Raw genomic sequence first — 27,775 nt, forward strand, 5'->3', positions numbered from 1 at the left:
CAGGTTATCTGGACTGCTTAGGACAGGAAGGTGTCTGGCTGAGCAGGGATTTGAACCTGGAATTTGAACCTAAAGTTGTTAGAATGGCTGCGTATGTATCTTTAGCTAGGGAGACTGATGCTGTTTTATGCCAATAAAGGTTCCATACATACATATAAATCATGTTCCATTGATGGAAGGCCCTGGCTGCTGGCATGGCAGCTGCAGCAAAAGCATGCAGTCCAGGGCTGCCAGCACGAATGACTGGCAAACCCAGGCATGTGCTGACAGAGTGCCCAGCCCCAGCCTGCGGGTGGTGGGGCAGTGAAGGAGGCTTCCTCAAGGTATGGGAACATTTGTTCATTTATCTTGGGACTGAATTGAAGTTACATCACTGGAAAGTTAGATTAGATTGGACCCTTAGTTAAGCACTGTTTAAATTACCCTGCACATGCCCGATCTCGTCTGATCTTGGAAGCTAAGCAGGGTCAGGCCTGGTTAGTACTTGGATGGGAGATCGCCTGGGAATACTGGGTGCTGTAGGCTTATACCATAGTCTTTCGAGACTGAAGGTTGCCAAGCAAGCAGCAAATCAGAGAGCCAAATTAGTCACAACTTAGTTCAGTCCCATTAAATTTCTATCCCACTGCTCCATTCAATAACTCGAGATTGCTTATATTGCCTCCCCTTTCATTTTGTCCTCATAGTGATCCTGGAAAGTAAGTAAGGCTGAAAGAGAGAGTTTGCCCATAGTTTTCATGATCAAAGTAGAGAACAGGCAGCACCAAAAATGGCTGCTGCCGGATCCTGTGCATCTTGGGCTACCACAGGTGGCACTTTTGTTCTCTTCAAGGGAAGCAGCCCCACAATGCGGATAATCAGTTTACTGCTGACCAAAAGACCGGCGGTAAGGTAAAAGCATTCATGTAGGGCGCAGAGCCCTACACAGGATCTGGTGGAGTGGAGCTCCAACGGACCCATCTCTCTGCCTTCCTGCTCCCTCCACACTTCACGCCTCCTGCCTGCCCTTTCCCTACCTCCTCCTCACCCCCCTCCCCACCCTCGCTGACCATGCCGTGGCTCAGCAGTCCATGAGACTGCCAAGCAGCAGAGGACGGGCGCCTGCCCGGCACTAGCCCAGCACTGGCCAGCGCTGGGCTAGCATGGGCCTGGCCCAGCGCTAAGCCTCGCAGACGTGCCCTACAGCACATTTGCGACAGTGCGCGCTGGCAGCAAGTCAGTGTGCCGAGCTCAGGATTGGGCTCTAGGAGGCCTATGCCTTGTAGATGTCAGGGTGAAGGCTAAACGAGCACCTACCACCCTGATATCTAAGTTTGCACAGAGAAACATTCAGCTATGAGAATCCCTATGTGTGGTTTGAAGTGGTACAGCCAAGAGACAGGTTTACTCTCACAGTGAGAACCAAAACGATGAGACATTTGCGATTTAAAAAATAATAATAAATAAATAAATATTATTTTTGTTTGCTTTTGAATGCCCTAGCAGAGATTTTCATGCCATTTTTGTGTTAAATTGCAATACAACAGAAAAGCGTGTGGTTGGAATACACATTCAGCAGTGGTAGAAATGATTTTCAGATTTGAATTCTGAGGATAGATTTTCTCATGTAAAGACTCCTCCCACTCTTAAAACATAAACCTTCAAATATGGGGGGGGGGGGGGAAATGTGATTTTCCAGATTTGGCACATTGTCAACAAAGTCAAATTCTTTTAGGATGAAATCTCTGAAAAAAGCAAGTCTGATGCTAAATTTCAGAACTCAGATAGAGCATCAATCTGGAGAAGTGATATTATTTTATGCAATATTCCACTTCCTCTATTATGATGTGGTCATTTATCTTCCGACAAGAAAATGTCAAGTGTACTAATGCTGGTCTTGTTATGTTAATTGAAGACTTTTTTTTTTTTGCTTTTATTATATAAAACTATATTAAACTGTGCTGTGGTATCTACATTAGTGGTTTTCAAACTATTTAGCACTGGGACCCACCTTTTAGAAAGACAATCTGACAGGATGCACCGGAAGTGATGTCTTTAAACTAGAAGTGATGCCGTGGCTGGAAGTGATATCATCAAGTAGGAAAATGTTTAACACTCGATATGATAAAATCAAATCAATGGATTAAGTAAGTAAATTAAAGTTTTACAATAAGTTTAAAAAATCAATATTTTTTTAGAATCTATTTTAAAATAAAGAAGAACACTTCTAACCCTCCCAAGCAATTGCTGATCTATTTAAGCTATTTCTGTTCAACATTGCCTATACACAACAGGGATCAAATTTGTACACTGGTCCTACACTAGGCATTTTTCAGCTGGCACAAAAAGTGATGCAAACGCTGACACAGAAGCTGGAGGATGTGGCCTGGCCACTGCCACAACTAGCAAGCGGCAGGCTCCATATGCCAACAGAATCTGAATGCCTGCCAGCTCTGTATGTGTGGGGGGTGGGAGGGAAGTGGGGAGAAAAGTATCAGGAAAGGGGGCTGTTTTGGTGCCAGAGGCACATGCCTAAACCTAACCCCCTTCTTGGCCTCAATCCATCTTCCCAGGTCCACGTGGACTTGCATCAGCAATATTATGGTACAGGTCTGAATACTAGGCCAGCAGGGGCTGAAAACCAGGCCACGAGGCCAGCAGAGGCTTACCCGGGAACAAGAGATCAAAACGCAACCCCAGTGATTTGTCAAGGTATTCGTCCACTCCTCTCTTCTATTCACTATGTGCATTTTGTCGCTTCACTTGGTTGGCTGGTTGGCAACCTTCAGTCTCGAAAGACTATGGTATAAGCCTATAGCACCCGGTATTCCCAGGCGGTCTCCCATCCAAGTACTAACCAGGCCTGACCCTGCTTAGCTTCCAAGATCAGACGAGATTGGGCATGTGCAGGGTAACAGTTGCTGGGTGCTTTACTTATTGTTTTCATAAATATCCTAAATTTAGATCATGTGTCTTTATTAAACCAAGGAATGCCTTGCATCGCTGTCTCTGCTTCAGAGTGTGCCTGCTTCTGTGTTACTCCTCAGACTGGATAAAAATTGCTTTTCAGACTGAATACAAATTGCTTCACCCCACTTTAAACATGGAGTAGCAGTGTTTCATGGGAATTCGATAAATATAATGGTGAAGTAGGCTGCCGATATGTGCCTACGTAGCATTCATTGGCCGTGGAGATGTTAAAAATACAATAAAGCACGTGTTGTAGAGACAGTCGTAAATTCCATCCTTATCTTCTCAGCTATTGTTTCTACAATGAATGTAGACAACATGTGGCAGAAACATGGTTCAAAGGTAAGGATTACTCTCACTGCGAAGAACACGTTCCTTTTCCTACACAAGAACACATGAACAGCCTCTCGAAAGAATGCAGATGGATGCATTCCGTCTCTTCTGGGGCTCTTTATAGCATTGCCCTGTGGACTGCCTGCGGGTTATTTACAGTGTAAAGCGCTTTCTCAAAAGAAACAGCTGTTTCATATTTCTTTGCTCAGGGGACAAATTGATAGAACCATAATTCCTATGATTAACATAAATTAATTGAGCTATAAAAGAGGAGAAAAAAATTAATCAAACCACATTTATTTTTTCAGTAGTCTGGGATTAGCACTCAGCATCATTTTTCCCCTCATCCTCTCATTCTTGTTTGTAGAAGCTTTTCCTACTCCTAAATTTGGGGAAGCCTCTGTATTAATACTGTGTGAACTGTCACACAATACCATGCAGTTCGGTGTTTCTATTCAGAAACCTGCTGCTGCTTGCGCTCCTGAACAAGGCATCATCTTTTCTACCTGGTGAATAAAAACAGGGAGAAGAGATTGAACTGGTGTTATCCTTCCTTTCATGACTGTGTTTTGCAATTGGAGCCTGTTAGCCCTCTCATACCACCCTCAGAAAGAGCTTTCGTGTAACTGGTTTGTTCAAAGCTGCTTGGCATTAGTCCTTGTGCATACAATGTGTCCTCAGAATACTCTGTTCTTAGAAAATTGCTCTAAGGGATCACTTTCCTGTCCCTTTTTTTCCCTTTACATTCTTCAAAGGATGCAATTTTCCCCTCAGGACTACTGAAGTCAGAGCTCGTACTCAGAAAAATCTTCCCCGTTAAAGACTAGAAACCAAAGGCTCTGCAATCCAATCCGATCTGAGTGAAAGAGAAGCTGTTCTGGGCTTGTGGTATTCTTTGGGACCAGATTCTTCGGGACCTTAAAAAAAGGAAAAACTTTTTTTGTACTCTAGTTTTATGGAAGGTCAGCCTTCAATCAGCCTGAAGAAAACACAGGTCATGGTTCAGGATGTGGACTCACCTCCCTGCATTACAATCTCTGAGCATGAACTGGAGGTTGTCCATGACTTTGTGTACCTTGGCTCAACGATCTCCGACACTCATTCTCTCGATACCGAGCTAAACAAGCGCATCGGTAAAGCAGCTACCACATTTTCCAGACTCACAAAGAGAGTCTGGTCCAACAAGAAGCTGACGGAACATACCAAGATCCAGGTCTACAGAGCTTGCGTCCTGAGTACACTTCTGTACTGCAGCGAGTCATGGACTCTTCGCTCACAACAGGAGAGGAAACTGAGCGCTTTCCACATGCGCTGCCTCCGACGCATCCTCGGCATCACCTGGCAGGACAAAGTTCCAAACAACACAGTCCTGGAACGTGCTGGAATCCCTAGCATGTATTCACTGCTGAAACAGAGACGCCTGCGTTGGCTTGGTCATGTCGTGAGAATGGATGATGGCCGGATCCCAAAGGATCTCCTCTATGGAGAACTCGTGCAAGGAAAGCGCCCTACAGGTAGACCACAGCTGCGATACAAGGACATCTGCAAGAGGGATCTGAAGGCCTTAGGGATGGACCTCAACAAGTGGGAAACCCTGGCCTCTGAGCGGCCCGCTTGGAGGCAGGCTGTGCAGCATGGCCTTTCCCAGTTTGAAGAGACACTTTGCCAACAGTCTGAGGCTAAGAGGCAAAGAAGGAAGGCCCATAGCCAGGGAGACAGACCAGGGACAGACTGCACTTGCTCCCGGTGTGGAAGGGATTGTCACTCCCGGATTGGCCTTTTCAGCCACACTAGACGCTGTGCCAGAACCACCTTTCAGAGCGCGATACCATAGTCTTTCGAGACTGAAGGTTGCCAATACATACATTTTTTATGGAAGGTGAACTTTGCAAGCTGAGTTAGTGGCCTACAAGGCAAGCAGTCTGCTGAGTCTTTCAAGGCAGAAGCCTTGAGAGGCCAATCAACACCTGGCAGAGAATCACTACTTTGGCAAACTGTAGTCTGATACAGATGTAACATCCTCATCTCTCAACTGTTATTAAGAAATAGAGAACCCCCTGAAGCCTTGAGCTCTTCTCCCCCCTTCCTCACACAAACAAATTTCTTCTCTCTCCCCTTACTTAGCAGTACCCATGTTAGTGTTATTAAGGGTGCAATCCTATCAGTTAGGCCAGTGCAAGTTCCTCCTGACCCCAGGAGGGTCAGAAACATGCCATAAAGCACATTTGCACCTCCTCGTGAGTCAGCTGGGCTGGCGCAGGGACTCATGCCGGCCCACGGAAGCTACATCCAGCCTCCGCACCGACATGGGGAGGAAAGGTTGCGTTGGCCAAGCAGGGGTCTAGGGAGGGTGGGGAGGAAGCGGGGAGGAGCAAGCAGGGAAGCATTCCAGGGTAGGGGAGGGAAGGCAGAGGGCGTTCCAGGGGGCAGGAGGCAAGACTGGGACCTGGCAGTTATGCTGGATCCCAACTGCATTCCCCGAGCAGCGCAGTGTGACTCCGAGCCACTCTGTTCTCCTCGGACTTGCGTCACCTCCTGAGGTGGCACAGGTCTGAGGAGACCCATTGAGACTGTGGTGGCTTACCTGGGCTAAGGGGAAGAGTTTCCTTTTGCCTCCAGCTGAGTCAATTCTGGGCCCAATCTTGTGCTGGATACAGTGCAGGCCTCCTGGCCTGCCTGTTCCAGAGCAGCACAAGATAGGATTATGCTGCATGTGTGGTTACAAAATTTTTGTTTGATATTAACCATGGTTAGTATTAACATTCGTGTAAATGGAATACTGTAGTTTTTCAGTTAGTTCTGAAAAGCAGAAAGTTGGGGGAGGGAAGAAGTAAGAAAGGGGAAGAACCCTATGAACACTGTCCATAGGAACAAATTTGGAATCACAGCAGGGACAAATGGAGACTGCCAAAAGGTGCTTTAGCCCTCTCCACTGCTCTGTTGCAATGTTCCTGACTGTTGTTTAGACACAGAATCTTGCAGGTATGTGCCATGTTGGCTAACAAGAACGGATGTAAGAAGTTTCATTCAATTGTGCATTTTCAGCACTGTCTCTGTCTGCTTCATCCCATGTGTCTCCCTGGATCAATGTCAAAGAGATGGGCTACTCCAGTATGCAGATAATGTTATCATGTTATGACTGAATCTCTCCTGGGATGCTGCAGTGCTGTGACCAGCTTGCTCTTCTATACGTGTGCTATATGTGCTATATGTGCTGCTTGTACTGCTCTTGAGGGGGATTTGTATTTGTATTTCTAGTTTGCAAATTCATTGAAAGAGCTGGCTATATGATGTTTATGCACTAGCCAAATGGCTACATAAATGCTCCTGTAGTTTGACTGGTACTAGATTTGCCATCTCCAAAGCATTAATTGTAATACTTAACATTTATGTCTTCCTTTTTTTCTGCACAAAGCACATCACATGTATTTTCTTGATGCGAGTCTTACAATAACCTTGTAGGTGAATATTATTATCAGCTGGGGAACTGAGGCTGAGAGGGGAGTGACTTAATTGCCTAAGGCTACCTAGTGAGTTCATGCCAGAAGTGAGATTCAAACCAAGGACTTCCAGCCCAATTCTAAGCTGCCCAGCACCCAGAGGAGCAACAGCGCCAAAATGGCTGCCTCTGCCTCTGGATGCCCCTGCATCCAATGGGTAGCCATTGCTGGATCCTTGGGGAAAGGGGACTATTTAGCCAGTGCAAAGTGGCCTCATATTAGGCAAGGAGGCCCAATGGGGGATTCTGGATCCAGTGGAGCAGAGCTCCGCTGGTCCTGACCCCCTCCTGCCCCACTCCCTTCCTCCTGCCCCACCTTCCCCTCTCCCTCACTCTCCCCGGAATGCCTCCCTCCACCCCCACTCACCTCTCCTCCACCCAGAGCAAGGGACAAGCTCTGGGCAGCATGTGACAGGCTTCCAGCCAATGCTGGCTCAGTGCAGGTTGGTGCTGAGCTGGTGCCCACACTGAACGGATGGTGAGAATCATAGGCATGCCTTTGGGCACATTTGCAACAGAGGGCCAGAGCTGGCTTGATAGGATCAGGCCCTTCTTGAGCTGTGGGTCAATCATTTTGCCACTATGTTGCACCAGCAGTCATGTTATTTTTTTAAAACCTGAAATCCATTATTACATTATTATGAGTTTTGACTTGTAACAATTAAAAATTCTGGATAGCATTGGAAGTTTCTAGTGTTGCCTAGGAAGAACCAGAAAGTACCATGGCTGTCAGTGACATGAGGTCCAAGGCTGGGAAGGCACAGTTTGTGGAATTCCCAGGTGATGTCATGCCACAAAGCATTCTGGGGGGCTACCCAGCAGCCCCAGAGCTTGCACAATCACAGCTGAGGCTGAACTCTTGATACCACAGCTTCAGTCTTTTGGAGAAACAGTCTTGGAGAATTTTTCAGAGAGTCTAGAGCTTGTGGAAGTGACAACTCAGCCTCCCCTGTGATAGTGCAACCACTCAGAAGCTGGGTGGAGCGCATACACAGGGTAGCTGAGCTGAGAGGATGGAGAGTCTCTGCTTCCCCTGCTGCTCACCCCTGGTGCCTGTGGAAAGCAGCTAGTTCTGACTAGTCAAAACTAGAAGCCCCAAGTGGCATTCGAGGTCAGAACTATAAACTACCATGTCTGTTGGGAACAACTAGTTCCAACTGAGAAAAATGAGATGCTCTGGATGTTTTCTAGGTAGCAAAAATAGGTTTTTCCTAGTCAGAACTAGTTCTTCCCACCAGCTGCAGTACGTTCTCATTTTTACTAGACAATATTAGAAACCTCCAACATCATCCAGAATTTTGCCTTTTTACTAGTCAAAACTAGTAATAACAGATTTGGGGTTTTTACTGTAGCATATATAATAAACACAGACTTGCAGAAAGTCAAGAAAAGGCATGGGAATGGGAGGAAATGAGTTGTGTCACTTGACATTAATGGCGTTAGAGGCACTAATAGATGTTCATTCCTTAGGAGACCTTGCAATAGCAATGACTGTGCCAACATCTGGAAGGCCTGCATCATCTCAGTGACAAAATGTGGTTTGAATGCTGGGAGAAAGTTATTTACATGTAGGAGAAATATACTACTTTGGGAGAAGCACTAAAACAGATGCTGCTGAACGCCCCTCCCAGATAACACTATCATGAACAGGATATAGACAAAATGATTACAGGTATATGATGTGTACCTGTTCATTATGATCTTTTGCCTATGTGCTAAGAATGCTTAACCCGAGGAACTCAGCAATTATCTGGCTTCAGGAAATAGTTGTGACTGCTAGCGTTGACCTTGTTTTTAAAGCCTGTAGGGCAAACGTATTTGTTTTGTTCTCTCTGGAAGAAAGGTTGGCCACACAATCCAAATCCTAAAGTGTGTAGAATTTAATGTTGAAAATATCTGTCCTTCTCACAGAATGTGTAAGCTGAGGATTTTCTCTGTCTGAAGCACCTTGCCTCAGAAATGGCTTAAGAGGCTGTGAACTTTGCAGAACTGAGCCTGCGATTTGTCCTTTTTGTTTGCATGTGACTTAACTGCCATTTCTTTAGGTGAAGTTACGACTGCACTGAACTTTGACACAAAGAAGAACTTCCAATTCATCTGTTTCTTAAAAAATGGACCTGAGACTCAGTGGCAATTAGTTTTCAAAAGATCTGGATGCAGATGGTTTTAAAAGGGGATTACACAAATTCATAGAGAATGAGTCTATCCCTGGCTACTGCTCATGATGGCTACCAGGTGTGTTTTTTGGGACTTGTGTAACATATGCACAACTGGGGAAAACTACTGCTTGTGTGTGGATCAATTGCAGTGGCTAATGGCGCAATTCAGTGGAAAGGCATATAAGATAGAGGGAAACAAGGGTAAGGGTGCAACAGTAAAGCACTTTTACTGTCTCTGGTAAAAGAGTGAAAACATACCTGTGTGTAGGCTGTGGAAGGATCCCTGATGGAAATCCTCAAAGCTAAGCTAGTTCTTTTGGTGGCATTGTTCTGAGGAACTGACTGGGGGCATGTTTGGCCCAGGGTCAGGGTTCAAGATATGGTAGTTATCGGCTCTGCTGCAATCTTGCCCCATTCTGGACTTCATGATTGCCTCTGATTCACCTATCCCCCTCCTCCAGTTTGGCCCACTCCCTGCCTTGATCCTTCCCAAACTGCACACAAACCACCCCCTCCATCACCTTTACCTGCTCCTGAATGTACCTGAGTGTAAATAAGCTACATATTGTCTCTCTTTTGGGAAACATGGATGGCTTAGACAGATGGCTTATGACCGTAAGCAAATTTCTTACTCTACCTCCTACTGAGCCTGTTGCCTTTTCTTGACTATAGTCCTGCTTGGATTAAATATCTGTCAAAAAACTGAGCAAAGGTAAAAAATGATTTTCCTAAAAATTTAGCAAAGCTTCAATCCCACAAGAGTTTCACACCTTTTAAAGTTGCTGCCATGTGTCACCCCAAACAAAATTCAAAATGCACTGGGAAGCTTCTGCCAAAGCAAAGAACCTGCACGAATTATTGAGGAGATACAGTTTGCTGTTAAGATTAGCAATACTTCTTATGCAGGCAGTCTACATATCTCTACTACAATTTGTGAACAGCAGCAGAGTGACAGGTGAAAAATACCAAAGTGCAACTGCCTCCTTGAACCATTTCACTGGTCATCAAAACCATTTTCAAAGTTCCTCAGCTTAAGTTTCATGTAAGAAAGAACCTCCCAACTTCACTTCCAATTATTTTGGTGGCAGCTGTATGAGAGAATTGGGTATTGGGTATTGTGCATCTCTACAGAGTAATTTAAACGAAAACTTCAGGAGTTTAAATTTAAGTATTTTACACACACATACTGATCTTTTATTCACAGTTACTGCAGAAGTCTTGTCCCCTTTTCCAAACACCCGTGCTGTATGCACTGTCAACTGTTCTTATCTTCTCAACTTGTCCTTCGGGAAGAACCATTTTTGCCATTTTCACTTGACTATGCGTTTGAAACCTGATATTTCCAGATGACAGACCCGCTCTTGGCAGAGTCAATGTCTTCTGAAACAAAGAGCCTTAAGCATATGCAAGGAATTACACGAGCAATCAAAAATGTCGGCATTCGGATATGGAGTGGAATTCTGAGCTTCTCCCAGAGTGTGCATTACCTATTTGCCTTGCCAAATAAAATATTTGCATTTGTCATTTGGGGTTGTTTAAATGTGCATGTTCAGGTTTATCTTTGTGCTTGACAAGGCATGACAAGGGACACTAGGGAAGCAGGGAATTAGTTAATTGGGCCTATCATTGGAAGGAGTTTGTGTGTGCGTGCGTGTGTGTTTTTGCTTGTTTTTTGTTTTAAAAAACCCTTCCTTATGACACATTTGAATGAATCTTAAAGACAAGTCAGCGAAGGATGCTTGCTTTCGCACTGTGACAAACTCAGGAAACTGCTGTTGGGGAATTTTTGTCACTAAAAAACCTAGACTTTTTTTTGTTACCTTTGTAGCCGTTCTGAAGCAGATGATAATGCAAGTTTCTGATAGCAAGATACCTGGTCAGGCAATTATGTTTGAGCTTCATTTCTTGAATTTCACCATCCAGTAGATGTTTCCCCAGTGTCTAATCTGCTTGATTTGCTAGCAAGTTCAAATTCCAACTTTATAGTATAATTTTATTTCCAATTCCCCATGATATAGTGAATGAAGAAGGTAAAATGAGGGATCTTGTTCTGCCCTATAAATTTCAACAAGGCATTGGAGATGGTGGACTTTAAATTCATTAATTTTACTCCTGTCCTGTTTCTTGTGTCCATCAGCATTTTGGATTCTGTTCAAAGGTCAGGTCAAACAATGAGAAAGGGAATACTAAAATCAGTTTCAAGGTTTTGGGCTCAGGTAGATGAACATAATTGGCGGGGGGAGTGGGGGAAGAGAGGGCAAGTTGGACTTGCATAATAAGTAACCTGCTTGGGTCAAGCTGTTCAAAAATAGGGTGTGGTTTTTCTTTTCCCCCCATGAGACCAGGAACAGGGTGGGGAGAGATTATCAAACCCATTCACCTGGTGCCAGTGCCTTAATTGTACTGGCAGCTCCAGTGCCTGCATTTCTTTAAAAAATCATGACATCCAGTCATTGGTCTGTCATGTAACATGTCATTTCACCTTTGTCGATCATTACAACAGTCTTGTAAAGTAGGCCAGTGCTATTATTCTTATGCTGTTGCCGGAGCTCAAGGCAAAAATGGGCTTTATCAGCCTTCCTTGTCCTTGAGATCTGACACTATAGCCATGCTCTCTGGCCTACCATTAATACAGGCATCACTATTGACACTAGAATCACAGACTTCGCCGTGGTATCATCATGGCTGTGGAACACTTCCCCCACAGAGATCTGAACGCCCCCTTGCTTGCAGTTTGAAGAAACCGTTGAGGATGTTCTTATTTTGCAAAAGCTTTCTCCTTCTAAATATGTGTGTGTGTGTGAGAGAGCTGAATCTGCGTTTAGTGCATTTTAACTTTTGTTGTGGTGATTTTTAATAAAAGGGTTTTATTTTTTTCTGTTTAATACATTTAAACCCTGACTTTTCCCCACAATGTGGATGCCCAAGGCAGCTAAAATCATCATAAAAAAACATATAACAAAAATTAGACACTGTGAATCAATCATATGCATGTCTGTCATAAGTAAGGCCTATTATAGTCAATGTAGCTTACTTCCAATTGAGTGTGGTTAGGATTGTAATCTAACATAAAATCCTCAACATGTATAAAAATAGAAAAAAGCAGTAAAAGCCAACAATCCAACAGCAACAGCCAAAATCATCATGAAAGCATTAGACAACCCACATAATAAAACGAATGTATAGCAATATATAGTAAAGCAGTAAGAAAGAGCAGCAATACACTGATATAAACTGCATGCACCCCCCCACATACACACGTATGTATGTATGTATGTATGTATGTATGTATGTATGTATGACGCTGCCTGGTGAATTTGTGACTGCAATGAGATTGGAATGTAGAACATTTGGGGGCCACATTCTTGACCAGCCTGCTATACCAGCTCCCTCACCAATTGCATTCACCCTTACAATAATGAGACAGTTTATACCATGGAGCTGTCGTGATTTAACGTGGCCATTTCTTCCTGAAAATAGTGCAGAGGAGAGCATGAGTTCACATTTCCAAGCGGATTTAATTCACAGCACAGGTATTTGATGGGTTTGTGAGCTATAACGATAAAGCTCCCACTGACAAAGAAGAAGCTGTTTCAGCTCCTCTCCTCTGAAGATAATTAATTCTACTCTAGGACTGAAGAGAAAACATTTTACCTTCATGGTGCCCAACAAATTCAACCAGCATTGCACATATTAAGAAAAACGTGTTCCATTAGATTCTGTTCTTAGAGTGAACAAAACAGCTCAGATAAGGCAAGAGTTGAGGCAGTCCCTTGATCAACAGATAAACTCATTTCTTTGTTCAAAATACATATATCCTACCATTCTTTGGAAAACCAGGACTGCTTTCAACAATTACTGTGCAAAACAAAAATATAAATGTCGCTGACTTTTGGGACTCTGAACTCTACATAGGATCAGGCTGTTTAATTAAAAGCATGAAACCAGTGACCTTGATCCAGCTTTAGCTGCAAGCAAGTTGTCAGTATCAAGAGGGGTGTGCTCCCAGTTACCCCTACTCACTGGGCAAAGCAACACTGTTTAAAGTGGTGGTTCTTTTCTATTTAGCAAGGGGAGAGCACAGGAATGTCCCCAGGGCCATCCTTAGGAGCTGTGGAGCCCAATTGGAAACACTTTTGCAGGGACCTCCCTCTAATTTTGCACAGCCCCCTCTACTAATTTTTTTAGCTCTTAGCTTGAATGGAGCCAGGCCAAGGAAAAAAAAATCTGTTACTTCTGTGCAAGTGGATAGAACTCCACATAAAGGATAGATACCTTTAGTGATTGTGCAGAATAAACACCAGGGAGGTCAGTGGGCAGGAGGAGGGAGTGTGTGCCCAGCCCGCAGCGCTCCCCAACTTTCACTTGTTGCTGCCCCCTCCATAGCAGCCTGCTTCGAAATGAGACGGGAGGAAAAGATGATGCTGGGAGCAGCGAGGGCACGGAAAGAGCGAGGAGTTCATGCTGCCACCTGCTTGCTACCAATTTCGGGCCAACTGGAAGCAGCGGTGGGCTGGAGCTGCTTCCAAAGTGACCCGGTTTCAAGCCAATCGGAAGCAACAGTGGGTGGGAGCTGCTTCCGGAGTGACCCAGTTTAGGACCAATTGGAAGCAGCAGTGGGCAGAAGGGCAGTGCGGGGCCTCTATCATGTGTGGGGCCCAATGGGGCAAAATCTCCTCAATGACTTAAAAGCTGGCCCTTGATGTTCCTATATTTCCATTTCTCCCATTGGCTCCTTCTGGTATTTTCAGATTGTAAGACCTTTCGGGAGGGAAACCATTTTTAACATGCCTACCCAATCTCTTTTGCTCTCCCAACTGCTTAGAGAACCATTTTTGTTGACAAGCAGTAGATAAATATTCTACATGACAAGAATAATATGGATGTGTAGCCCCACTGGCATAATGAGGATCATTATCATTCCCACCTCCACTGCCACCACTGCCTGCTAGGCTTTTAAAAACTAAATGTCCCCTCTCCCATCACAAAGATCCACTAACTGCCTCTGTGGGCAGAAAGTAGAGAAGACTTCAGCATGCCACTGGTAGGCCACTCGGAGCGTCCTCCGCCAAATGGAAGCTGTGTTAGAGGAGTGCATCAATATCTAACAGGGCTGGTGTCAATATGTCGGCATGGGGAGGGAGGGGGAAGGGGAGGGCATGGGATTCCTGGGCATGGTGAGAGTTAGAGGCTGGAGGGGTGTGGATCTTGGTAGCAAATGCACACACCAAATGCAGTCTCCCTTGGTCTAGACCAGTGGTGTCAAACTGGTTTCAGTCAGTCAAGTCAACAAAACCTTTATTAGGCATAAACATTTGATAGGTGAAGACTCTGTACAGAAATCATAGAGAGCGTATAAACCTAAGTAGTACCCAAATATATGTATATGTGTGCACCTACATGTACACACAGAAATGAACGTGCATTACATTTTACATACAAACATGAATTATTTAAAAGACAGAAAACAAACAGTTACTCTGCAGATCTTGCCAAGATGTAACCTACTCAGTGATTACTTGGTACAGAAAGCTTGGCTCAATTCAGAATACTCAAACTTGTTTCAAACAGCGGACCAAATAGCATTCATGATGCTATATCATGTGTGCCAGAAGTGATGTCATAAAGCAGGAAGTGATGTCATTAAGCAGCTCATGACCATAGATAAGAATTTTCTCTCACTTGGAAACTCATTAGCTGTAAATGATGCGCAAATTTAGCTGAAGAGAACAGAAGAGAAATGCAAATCTTGATGATATTTTCAAGATATAGGAGAGCACAATTATTATGTGGGCTGCCCTTTCAGCAGTGACAGCACAACTGAGCAGCTAATGGTGGTTCTGGGAAAGACCAAGGGCCTAATAATGTGCTTCTGGGGCCTGCATTCAGCCCATGGGTCTTATGTTTGACACTCCTGGTTTAGGAGTGACCTTGCTGCCTACTTACTCTCCTTGGACTTACATCAGCTGCACAGCAGGCGTAGGTCTGAGGAAACCCATAGGCATCAGGAAGCATACCCTGAGATAAAGGAACAAATGCTCCCTTACCTCACTAAGACCTCCTGATTGCCCCCCTGCCATATGATGTAGCACGTGCCTCCAAGGCATGGCTGCGTCAGTGTAAGGGGAGGGGGCTAGGTTTGGGGTATCAATAAATAAATAAGTGGACATATTCAGCAAGTTCAAGAGGGCTCAGATGACCACTGCAATGCAGATAATTATCTGCATAGGCAACACGCATAATGAACATCTCTATGTAGCAAAAATTGTTTTTGTTCCATCTTGGACCATCCCTCTGTCAAATGTTTCAGGGCTGTCCCTCAAGTTTTTGAAGCACACAGCCACCTGAACTCACATCCCTGGTACAATCCCAAATGGAATGCTCTTCTTCTGTTACTTTATTCTGACAGATTTTTGATGATGTTTTTCATTCCTCCCCCCCATCCCCGTGTTTCGTCTTCTGTCTCTGCTCACGTGGAATTCACAGGACAAAAGCTCACAGCACAGCGGCTTAACTCATCATTGCTTTGCATTTTGGTGTGTCAGCCAAGACCACAATCAACTCAAACACCAGGCTCCTGGGAGACAAACTATTCTTGTTTCTTGTTTCAAACCTAGCAGAAGGAGAGAGGGCTGTGTAACTCACAAGGAGGTTTGTCCTCCTGGGATTTCCAGCCCCATTTTTACTGCAGCAAAGTTAAAGCACAAACGGAAGGTTGAAACACGTCGTACAGAACTTGGACTGAAAATATGACATTCCAGGTGCACCGAAGGAAGATGAGGAGAGTCAAAACAAAACGATGAAGGGGCCGTTAGAAGAAGGAAAAAAAATCTGACTAACCAGCTCTGTGAACTTACGCTTGGCCTAATCATCCTCTGACATTTTGTTGATGATGAAAGGGTGCTCTGGAGTGAAATATGATCTAAACCCCCCAATAGTGAACAACTGGTATTTATAAACAAGATTAACTGGCTGAAAATGAATAATTTCATAGGCTGAAAGAATCTATGCCAGGATTGTAATATCATTTGATTAAAGTAACGCTTAACATTTGTATATCATTTGCACGGATTCACAGTGCTCCACACACATTACTTCAATTATCCTTGCAAAACCTTATAATTATTCTCTCCATATTGCAGCTGAGGGTCTGAGAGCTCAATCCTATCTCTCCCCACCGATGCAGCCACGCCAAAAAGGAGCACTGTATCCAGTGGAGAGGGTGCGGAGCAGGTGGTTTCAGAGGGGGGAAAGGGAAGTTTTTCCCCTTCCCCCTCACTCCTCAATGAGTCTCCTGAGACATGCACCAGCTGTTTAGCTTGTGCAAGTCCAAGGAAAGAAAGGGACAGGGAGGTTTGAAAACGAGATGATAGGATCAGGCATGCACCATTGCTGCTGGATCCACCATCTTCCCACTCCTGTTCTCCCTCCTTGCCCAGTTCTGCCCCTTCTCACCCACCCCACCCCCACCATTACCTTACCTCATTGGGTGGGCATGGCGGGGTCGATCAATGGGGTTGTGGTGCTGCCATCTCTAGCAGCAGCACTCACAAATGGACACCAATGAAGCACTGCATGCTTCATCGCCAGCTATTTTGCAACAGGAGGACGCTGTCCCACTGTCATAAAAGCTTGCATGCAACAGCCCAATCCTGCATAGAATCTGTGTTGCATCCTGCAGTTGGGTGGCACTCGTGGAGGCATCCTCAAAGTAAGGGAACATTTGTTCCCTTACCTGAGAGCTGCATTGCCCTTATGTCAGTGCTGGAAAGTGGGTTAGGATTGCACCCTGCATCCCCATAAACAGGCTCACCTAGCTGGGCGCTTGTAGCATTAGAAGCATCTATTAGAAGGAACACTACATGGGCCAATCACTGGGCTGCTGTGTGAGATGGAGCTTACTGCAGAGGCCCACCCACACAACACTCTATGCTCTTATCTTAATCACTGGCATCTACTGGTGTGGCTGCTGGTAAACTGCCCTTGCGACTGCCCGCTATATACAATGGCAGCAGAGAACAGGGGACATGATCACTGAGGAGCATCCACCCTCTTGGAGCCCAAGAAATCATGGAGTGAGAATGCTGCGGACTATGGGAACAGAGAGGCCTCTCTCCCACAGAGTCCCACCTTGAGGCCAGCAGAGGCTTCACTTTCCATTAAGGAGGGGTTATCATTATCTGCTAACAAAGTGACAGCATGTGACCCAGTCAAGGGTATATTGACTAGTATCAGTGATATAGCAGCATCTGAGAGAGAAATAAACAAGTGGGATATTGCCAAGCATGTCTTCCCAGCAAGACTGTTCTGCCATTGCAAGTTATCCAACAGATGGCCAAGTAACAGGTGTCAGTGTGGTCTAGCTGCACCAGTTGATTCACTGTCTACCATGGAGTTCTCAAAGTCATGGCAGCCTGACTGGAAGGAGTAGGTCAGTGACTTCACCAAGCAGTAGCTGGACTCCCACTGCTCACTGCAGGCAGGCTTTAGGCATCCCTTGGGTTCTGCACAGTGTCCTCATCTGTGAAACAGCTGCTTATGGTGAGCAAGGAGAAACACAGAAACAAGACACAGACAACAGCATCAGTTAAACCTGTTGTCTAGATCAGGGGTGTCCAAACTTTTTGGCAGGAGTACCACATCATCTCTCTGATACTGTGTCAGGGGCCAGGGGGGGAAAAAAGAATTAATTTAATTTCAAATTTGAAATAATTTACATAAATGAATATATTAGAGATGGAACATATATGAATGAATGAGGGTCTTGCAAAAATTCAAGGCCTATAAAAGGCCTTGCACAGAGCAAGGCCGGCCTTTCCTTTGCTGCCGCTGCTGCATCACAGATGTGAAACAGCAAGCAGTGGAGGGAGCCCTCGTCCCACAGCTCAAGCAAAAGGTCGAATAGTTGGCTTAGAGCAGTTGCATAAGGCTAGCGCGGGCTCCAGCAAGTCTCCAGAGGGCCAGAGGCTCATTGGAGACTGGGGGCTCCCTGAGGGCCGGAATGGGAGTCCTCAAGGGCCACAAATGGCCCCAGGGCTGGGGTTTGGGCACCCCTGGTTTAGATTATGATGTATACTCAAGTGGTGACACCAAACTATACATTTACTGGTGACCTATAGGGGGCTGGGACCATGGTGACTTGGATTACCTTTCCTTCTCATGTGGGATGCTCCATGTGTTGGAGCCAGGGCAATGACTGGGAGGGAGGTATAGTCTGATGGCTGAGCTGTTGTACTGCCTGAAAAGTTAAGTAGGAACAACCATGGTCTCACTCTGGATGGGAGACAGAATATCAGGTTGACAAGTTGCTGTTGTGGCAGAATGGATTTGCTGCTGAGTTGATCATCCACTGCAGTGAGAGTGAGGGAGTGTGTGTGAGAAGGTTGGCTGGCAAAGGATGGAGAACAGCCTTGAGATCTGCCTGTACTTGATATATGATTGCCTGTGGAAGCTTGATGGCACACAGCTGAAAGAGATAATCATGCTTTGAACATCTGGTGAACTGAGGGTTCTGTGAATCTGCTTCACAGAACATATTGTGTAAAAACCCCATTGAAAACATGGTGGTATAGAGTAGCCTGCCTAAGTATACAGCCTTCAATGCTGGGTAAAAAGAGAGAAGGGCAAAACCTCTCTCTCTCTCTCTCTGTGTGTGTGCGTGTGTGTGTGCGTGTGCGTGTGTGTGTTATTTTGAGGTCAGCATCCAGATGCCATTTTTGAAACTGCTAATTTCAAGCTTGGCAGCTTTCTAAAGGACTTTTGCCAACCTGTTAATTGTAGATTAATTGAATTTAATTTAATTGTAGATTAAAATCTATTCTTTGATTATTTGGCTAAACCTGAGTTATGAGTAATTTTTCACTTAAGTAACCTACATCTGTGTCTTTTGGAACCCTTGACAAGGAACCTCCATGGAGGTTTTGCTATATTGTTGAAATGTACCCGTTGAACTGACTATCTGTTGGGATAATTGATTAAAAAATGTTTAATCTTTTAAAAATCTTTTTACAGCCATAATTGCAAGACAAATGCTCATTAGGGTGGTAGGAGACTGTCATAAATTAATAAGAATGCTATTTCCCATTTTATACAGCTTGCACTGTAGTCAGCAGCTTATATATTGAAAGTGACGTTTCTGAATGAAAGGAAATTTCAAAACAACTAACAGGTAATTGTTAAAATTCAGTGTGCAATTTATTCAGTATAACCTAATTTTTATGGCATAGACTGGGTGTCAGAAGAATAAACAAAGCACCTTAAGAGCAGAAATGAATAAACGTCTAGCACGTGTTGCTTAACTCTCGAGAAGGTTAAAAACATCAAATTCAGAAATATCACGACCTGACTTTAATGACCCAGTAATAGGCTGACATTTGCAATACTGATGGGGTGTGTGTGTGTAGCCATATCCCATATGCAAAGATCAGCTAGAGCAATGTTGCTGCTTATCTCAAAGGAGGTAATATAAGTAATAGTGGTACAAGACAGGTTAATAACAGGTCCAGCCTAGCCTGTTTAAAAAAAAAAAAATCAGCTTTGGTAGAAAGTGAACTGAGAAGTGCTGTCAAGTTGATTAGCAAAGGGACAGCAGGAAGAGATCCATATGGGAGACAGAATCGAACAGAGCTAGAGGGAGAGTAGGGTTGGTCTACATGAAGGTTGTTTGCAAGGTTACCTGCTCTGATGCAATGTAAGGCTCAGAATTTGCATGTCAAAGCTTTGTTCGCTTTTGAATGCGGTGTCACATAAATGCTTGGCCCTGGGGTTTAAATTTCACAGATGTCTAAGCTCATTTAAAAATTAAAGTTCAATAATCTGTGCTCCACAGCCACCCTTCTCATTTGGAATTTTCACAGTGTGCCCTCTGTGGCAATTCTTATGTTTGGACAACAAAATGTACCTTTATCTTGCTTCACCACCCTTCTTCTTATATCTTTGACACCTTTGTTTGACTGTTGGATCGTTCATGCTTTGTACAATTTCCTTGCCTTTCTAGTCTGCGTTTCTTGGGGGTGAGTTAAAAGATATATATTTTCCAATTTACTTCTGAGTATGCATATGTTGGTAAAAATAATTTTATATCAGCCAAGGAATGCCTGTCTATTTCAGATGAGGCTATTTTTTAGTAGTCTGAAAATTCAAGTTCTCACAAAATCAAGACAATTTGTCCTTGCTAAGGCTCGTTTGACATGGAGAATCTATCTGGGGAGCAGTGTTCCCGCCCTCAAGCAGCCGCGCACCTCTCAGCTGCACTCTGCACTACACAGGACTTGGCAACTTGGAAGTTCATTGATACTATAATGATGTGGTGAGGTCATTGCCAAACATCTGGAGGTGGCATTGCAATTTTCATTTATTTTATTTTACATATACCTTCATGCTGAATCATGCCAGCCTGAGGAGCTGCGGGGCCCAATGCAAAACAGTTTTTCAGGGGGGGACGACACCCACTTGGGGACTCCCTACTCACCAGGATGAGCAGTAGTGGTGAAGCACCTGGCAGGAGCATCATTGCCAACTATAACTTGGTTATGTATTTGTTTACAGTACTTGACAGTGACTAGCATTCTCATTGCTACTATCAATTAGAGGGGATTTGAATTGGGAATGCTAAAGGCGGCATTCCTGTGGTTTACAAGACAGGCTGTTCAATCCTACCTAAACTTCCCTGCACCAATGCAGCAGCTCTGGCATCCAGCAGGGTAGTTTAGCAGGCAGTCTCCTAGGGGTAAATTTGTTCCCTTGCTTTAGAGTAAGCCCCAGCCTGTGCAATGGGTCAACCTGAACCAGCACCAGCGATATTTCTGGTGCAAGTCCTAGTTAATCCATGTTGGCAGATCAGGACCGGGAAGGGAAAAAAAGGATATGATGTGCACTGGTGCTGCTATTCCTGCTCCCCTCCTGGGCCCAATCCGCCCACCCTTTGCTCACATCATTGCCCTCCCCCACTCTGTTATAGCCCCTGCCTGCTGTCCTCCACCCTTTTCCTGCCCCTGTGCTGCTCAGCTCACACCTTCCCTGTTCCAGCGGGCATTGCTCTTTTCAATGGCACCAGCAGGAAGGCTTTGGCTTTGCTACCAGTGCTGATAACTGGCACATTGTCACAGCATGCTTTATGGCATGTTTGTGATAGCACATGACAGCAGAGCGCTCACTCTGCCCACCCAAGTATAGCATAAGATCGGACCAATAGACCCATCCAGCAGAGGTCGCAGCCTGAATTACATTATCAGTTAAATGAGAGATGTTACCAGATGTGTTCTGGAACATGTGTAACAACGTGAGGATATGGGGGAACAAAGACGTGTGCAGGAATTATGTCCATTGGCTAAGGAGACACTTGAGGTTGAACTTGGCCTTTGGAAAGGATGATTTGATGGGGCTAGGCTTGAGGCCAACAGTTTGAATAAGTGGAAATAGAGTTTCTCCCAAGGAGAGCCTTCTATGCATTTTCAAGGGGAAGCCAGGTGAGTTTCTAGAAGTCCTTACATTTCTCAGGCAAATTGTTGCACGTCGCTAGGTGGGGCCCCTTCAGAATCAGATGAAGTTGAAGGAGATTATGATCTCCCAAGGCACTGGGTTCAGGATCCGTTAGCAGAGAATCCTGCCATTTCAGAAGATCTCAGTTACTTGTCTATTACCCAGGGCAAGTGCCAAGCTGGCACAGTGCTCAGACCAGACTCAGGTCCTCTTGACAAAATTTCTAGGATGAGTTTACTAACTGATATCTCATGTATCTGATCGCAAAATTAGGCTGAAACCTTTCAACCTCAAGTGAAAGGGATGGTGCTATCCTTCAGACTGATAGCAGGCTGAGAGCCCAATCCTGAGCTTGGGTTAGCACTGGCCAAGCGCCAGAGTTGGCACAGCATGAACCCACGCTGGTAAAGCGCTGGTCAGAGGTTGACAATCCACCATCTTGCAGTAGCCTGGACTACCAGGTGGTGAGTTGGGGCATGAGGGGAGGCGATTAGGAGTTTGTTCAGGGGTGGGGGTAAGGTGGGGAGAGGGCAGGGAGGAGACACGGTGGGGGAGGGGGAATGGAGGGGATGGGACCAGCGAAGCGAAGCTCTGCCGGATCTGGAGCCCCATGTCGAACCTCTCGGTTCGACACGGAACTCCATTACGCTGCGTCCGCTCAATAGCGGGCACAGAGTCAAGTATCCCCATTGTGGGGCTACTTTCCTTAGACAGGGGAAAAGGACCAAAGTCCCATTCCCCTGAGAAGCCGCCAGCGGCTGCCCTGTGCATTCAGGATGCTGCAGCAGCCATTTTTGGCACCATGGCGGCCCCATGCACTGGGCAGCTCAGGATTGGACTGTGAGCCACTGCGAACCAAAATTGGGCTAACTTCTGTTAAATTGAAATGCACCAGAAAAGACTGGCGCTTCTCAACTTTGTGTCCTTGGACTGCTTAGGTGTTCAAAGGCAAATGAGTATTCAATGCCTATCAAACTGTTAAAAAGAAATATACATAGCGGTGCTAAAAATGTTGGTCAAGGTTCATTTGGGGGAAAAAAAGTGGCAGTTTTCTGTCCCCACTTTTTCACTTTTCACCGTTTGTAACAGCGATCTCTTGGAGATGCAGCTAAAGGACACATTTCAGCACTTCAAAGCAAACTTTAGCATGGTAAGCCTTGTGGGGAGTTTAATCAACGTCTGAAGTAAATGAAAATCTCTTGACAGAAGCTGCTGTGCTGAAAAGCAAGCCTCTGGTGTTTCATTACAAATCCCCAGAAAGGTGAAATGGTGGGGTGATTATCTAAACCTTCAAAATGGCTTTGACTTTGAACAACAATTAGCATTTGCTATTACGGAAGTCAGGTTTGCGATGGGTGGTTCAGTGAAATATTAGCTCCTTTTTATTTTCAAAACATGAAAAGCAATTTTTTTCTGTTCTTGCTTCAGTTCCTTCTGTGTAGAAAAAAGTCAGGAATATGCTTTTATTGCAAATAACATAGGAATACTTTTACTTTTATTTATGATTCTGAAATACCCAGTTATGTTTTCTGTTGCTGAGGCTATGCAGACCCCAAAAAAAATCATAAAATTATTTTTCACATTTCAATACTGCTCTTGCTCCAAAGAGCTTGTGTTACTATACAAGGCCCCTGCCCCTTTTTCCCCTCACAATAACCTTGTGAGGTAGCCTAGTTTGAGAGATAGTGACTGAGGGAGACCAGAAGTGCCTTTCTGGTATAAATTGACCTCACTAGTTGCTCAGACTTGAAAATTCAGTTGGTGCCTTCCAGAAGTAAACAAACTTTGCAGTTGTGGCGCATTTGCTCAAGCGTGACATTAAGGCCCATTCCCCAAGACCCACAAGACCTAAGTGGAATGATGTTGCCGGCTTCCCCACACAAGAGGCAGGACAGGACATTGGGGCTTGATTCCTGGCCATGGAAGGCAGAATTTTGGGGGAACTGCTAGGGCTGTGTAGCATAGCACTGATTCCCTATGGGCACAATCCTAATCCCTTCTGTCAGTGCTTTCCAGCACTGGCATAGTGGTGCCAATGGAAAAGCACTGATATAAGAGGTTAGGATTGTGCCCTATGTGTGTTAGTGATAAGAGCAGACTTTCTCACTTGGCCAGAAAGGTAGACTTGGATTCTCTGGCTGTCCCACTGGGGGTCAAAGGAAGATTTTTTTAAATCCTCACATGATTGGCTTGTGATCCCCCCCCCACTCACTTCAGACTATTCACGTAGGCATCGTGTTTTACCCAAGCCAGTCACAAGTGGCCGGTATAGTGTGGGACGAGGAATATGGATAGGTGGTCATTTCAGAGCACGATACCATAGTCTTCCGAGACTGAAGGATGTCAATGATGAACCCCAGAACAGCCCCAGAGGCTGCTGAGTTTGGGGATGTTGGCTGGAAACTACATGTGCAAGGACTGCAAAGTCAAACTGAAAAGGAGCTCAGCTTAAAGAGGGTGACACAGTCCAGAACTTCTTTGACCCCCTTTTAAATCTACTGGGATTGTCAGTGAATGACCTACTCAGCTTAAAGTCAGGATGGGGACATTCAAAATGAGGAATAGACAGCAGCTGGTTGTCTCCTGCAAGTTAGGAATCTACATTAAAGGGGGGAGTGATGGGTAGTTCAGACCCCCTGCAAGTTATCTGTTTTATTCTATAAATTGCAACACATTTATACAGTAATTCCATATCTTTCTCTTGTGTAGCATTGGAGTAAGCGGACAATATGCATAGATATTAACATTTCCACATGCCTTGCAAAATCCAAAAGAGAGGCATAATCAAGTGAGAACTATCTCTTTTTCTTACAACTTGAATAAAAACATGCCATTTTTCCTATGTGTGAAACGGAGGATTATCTGTGATCCTTCTTTTGACAGAAGTTTCTTAGGGCCTCCAGGGGCCAGATAAAATGGGCCCTCTCTGGGCTGGATTGCATGCTCCATTGAGAGCATGAGAGTACTTTTTGGATTGTAAAAAACCTGATCAGGTAGATATACCCATTTTTTTTTCCAGTCTTAGGTGTAGTTTCTATAAGCCATGGGGAACCAGAAGAATAAGCATGCAGCCACTTTGGTGATTGCTTAAGAGCATTGGCAACAGTATGGAAAGCAATGGAACAATGGCTCTGCAGCCGTTTGAATAAGCATTGTGCTTGCTGCCTTGATCAAAAGCATGTTGAAATGGAAACAGACAGCCCTGGTGGGGGGCATTTTACTTTTATCTTTCATTTGATATACCTCTGGAGAAAAAAAAAAATCACAATAAAACTCTTCCTTCTTTCCTGACATCACTTACCTTTCTAGCCTTCTCCCAGATATAATCTCTAATTAAAAGACTGCGCATTTTGCATAGAAATCAACAGTTTCCTTCTTTGAGATGTTTCCTATTTTCAACCCAGAGGTGCCTTCCCATTTTTCAGTGACATTGAAATAAATGTCCAACAGAGCAGTGAATTCCCTGCCTAATTCTCTAACACTGGCAAGTTTCCCTTTGGGATGCAGACTCCTAGTGATATTCATCTCCTCCAATTCATCAAGTATCATTCTAGCTATTATTTAGAAGTGTTCTGGGGTGCTCTGTCTTGTTGTTTTATCACTTTCTGTATTGGATCACTGATATATTTATCACATATGAGCATGGCTCTTACAATTGCTTCATAACAGACAGCCGACAGTAGCTGACATATAGTGCTTTGACACGGTGGTATCTTTGGAGAGTAAGCATGGATTAGCAATTTGCACATGGAGAAACATAATTCTCTCTCTACAAGTGACTTCTTGAACCTGACATACTCTAGATTTAATGTAAATTTTTTGCACATAAATTTCTGACATATGGGCATTTCAGACTCTGTAATCTTTGGGCCAATTGGCTAAGTACAAAACTGACCACCCAAAATTAAAGGTAGCAAGTCAGTGTCCTGTCCCCTCCCCTTGCATCTGGTCCAGTTTCCTTACTTAGATGATGAGAAACAAACTGGCCCTGAAGCAATGAAAGAAACCTACCAAGATGTGAGGGGACGGACCAGGATATATACATGCCATCCTAAAGTGCATGGGGTCAGTTCTTTACAGCCCAATTCCATCCCCTACCACCGGGACAAGAACTAGTGTTTCTATAAGAAAAGCAACATTTCTCAGGGAATTTCTGCACATACCTACTCCCAAGTATGTTCCAAAATGGTTGGCAACTTTCAGTCTTGAAAGACTATGGTATAAGCCTACAGCACCCAGTATTCCCAGGTGGTCTCCCATCCAAGTACTAACCAGGCCTGACCCTGCTTAGCTTCCGAGATCAGACGAGATTGGGCATGTGCAGGGTAACAGTTACTGTCAGTTCTGCGTGCGCTAACCACAGTTGGCCCAAACTAGAGTTTGCAAGCCCATTTCTAATCATGATTTGATGATGATGATTTGATGAAACTTTGGCTCATGAGAGCTGTAGTGCTAACAGTAATTGGCTATGAAATGAAAAAGATAGCATGTCGACATAAAAGGAGCAACACTGAAAAGTGGAGGAGTAGTGGGTGGTGGTGCCCTGTTCCTCTAAGAATTCAATCCTGTCCTTTTCCTGTCAGTACAGCTGAGCCAAAAACGTGTGTGCTGTATGGGGGGGGGGAGCAGATAGGGAGGCTTGGGAGGGGGAAGGAGATTTTCCCTTATCCTTCTTAAAGCCTCCTGCTCTGCAATGAGTCTCCTTGAAACTGTGCCAGCTCTTTAGCTAGTGCAAGTCTGAGAAAAAGGAAGGGGCAGGGAGGTTTGAAAAAGAGGGGCTAGGATCCAGTGTGGGCCATTGCCACCAGATCCACACCTCCAACTGCTTCCCTGTTTTGTTCCTCCCCCTCCCTGCCCACATCTGCCCCCTCCCTACCCCATTTCCTCCCACCCCTTACCTGTTCATGCAGACATGGTGGGGTCCAGCAGTGAAGTTACAGTGCAGCTGCCTCTTGCAGCAGTGCATGAAAGATAAATGTCAGCGGAGTACTCCATGCTCACTCGGCAGGCCTTTTACGACACTTCTGCTGTTGTTGTGGGCTTCATTTCACAGATCAGTACTGGATAGATTTGGGTTGTATGGATGGTTAAGAGACTGGGAAGCATTTCACCTGCCTAAAGGTCAATGTCAACTCTAAGTCTTCCTATCTACTCTCACCCTGATATCATTATTCTGACTGCTCATTGCATTCTTTAAAAGGTGCTTCTGTTAATAAAGTTGATAGAACCCACTAAAATAGGGATTGGCATTTTCTTTTAAAAGGCATATTCTTTAGTGAGCGCACTGCAAGTTATGGTGAAATTGACTTTCTGTCTGCTTAATAAATATTGATACATTGGATTCAGCCAGGCATATCTTTAGCAATCACACTTTAGAGGTAGTGTCCTTACAAGAGGAGGTCACTATTTATTTGTCGCTCATGCATTTTTTTTGTCTTTGGAGTCAAATCATTATGTGAATATTAAGCACATTCATGAAATAATAAAACAGAATAGTGTTGCTGCTTCATACTTTTCTTTTTAATGGAACCAAAAAGTCCACAGAGCTGAAAACTAATTTGGAGACAATTACTTTCATATTCTACGTACTATATCTGCTAAATGTAATGGTGTTCTGTATTTAAATATTAGAGACACAATCAGTCAAGTTGTTGTTTATGCCAGCATGAATACAAAGTACTTACAATGAATTCAGGGGAATTACACCAATGTAGAATAAGGAACTTGAATAATAGGAACTGATTGCCATCTCTAGCTGAATCAAGTGTTTTTAATCTTCAAAAAATAAGAATGGGAAAACCAAAACAAGTGTCACAGCACTAAGCTTCCTGTTCTATCATATGGTGTTGTCAGGGTGACTAGATACAACTGAAGACTGAGTGCCCCTTTTAACCACGGGATAGAAGAGAGAATTTTAGCAGGTGCAGATCAATATGGAAGGGTTTAAATGCCAAATTTCCCTCTTCTATACAATGGTTAAAGGTGTAGGCATTCTGTCCTCCACTGTATCTGGTCATCCTGGGTGTTTTGCAAGCTGTGACAATACAGGTAGTGTCTTGCTCCATCAATGCTGAAGTGGCATTCTGTACTGTGATGTAGACCTACTGTATGTGGGAAATTACCTTATGATCATTGCTTCATTACAGCCTATTGAACAATAGAAAGATAGGTGCCTGGCCTACAAACCTGACTTGCAATCAACCAGCTGCAGGTCCATTTAACTGCCATCCTTCTCTTTTTGCCCTTCTTGGAACCTTTTTCCCTTCACTTGTGGCTGCTTCCAGAAGAGGAGAAGGCACAGAACAGCTTCACATTTGCAGTGATGCAAGGTGAGAGGAAGCACAAGTCCAGTGTA

General features: G+C 44.5%; 2 pseudogenes; both read right to left on the reverse strand.

Moving 5' to 3' along the window:
- Nucleotides 1-2,788: 2,788 nt before the first annotated feature.
- On the reverse strand, nucleotides 2,789-2,905 carry LOC136646122 (5S ribosomal RNA; annotated as a pseudogene).
- A 22,738-nt stretch (nucleotides 2,906-25,643) lies between these two features.
- Nucleotides 25,644-25,763, reverse strand: LOC136647288 (5S ribosomal RNA; annotated as a pseudogene).
- Nucleotides 25,764-27,775: the final 2,012 nt, after the last annotated feature.

Source organism: Tiliqua scincoides, chromosome 3, assembly GCF_035046505.1.
Source record: "Tiliqua scincoides isolate rTilSci1 chromosome 3, rTilSci1.hap2, whole genome shotgun sequence".
Taxonomy (NCBI): Eukaryota; Metazoa; Chordata; class Lepidosauria; order Squamata; family Scincidae; genus Tiliqua; species Tiliqua scincoides.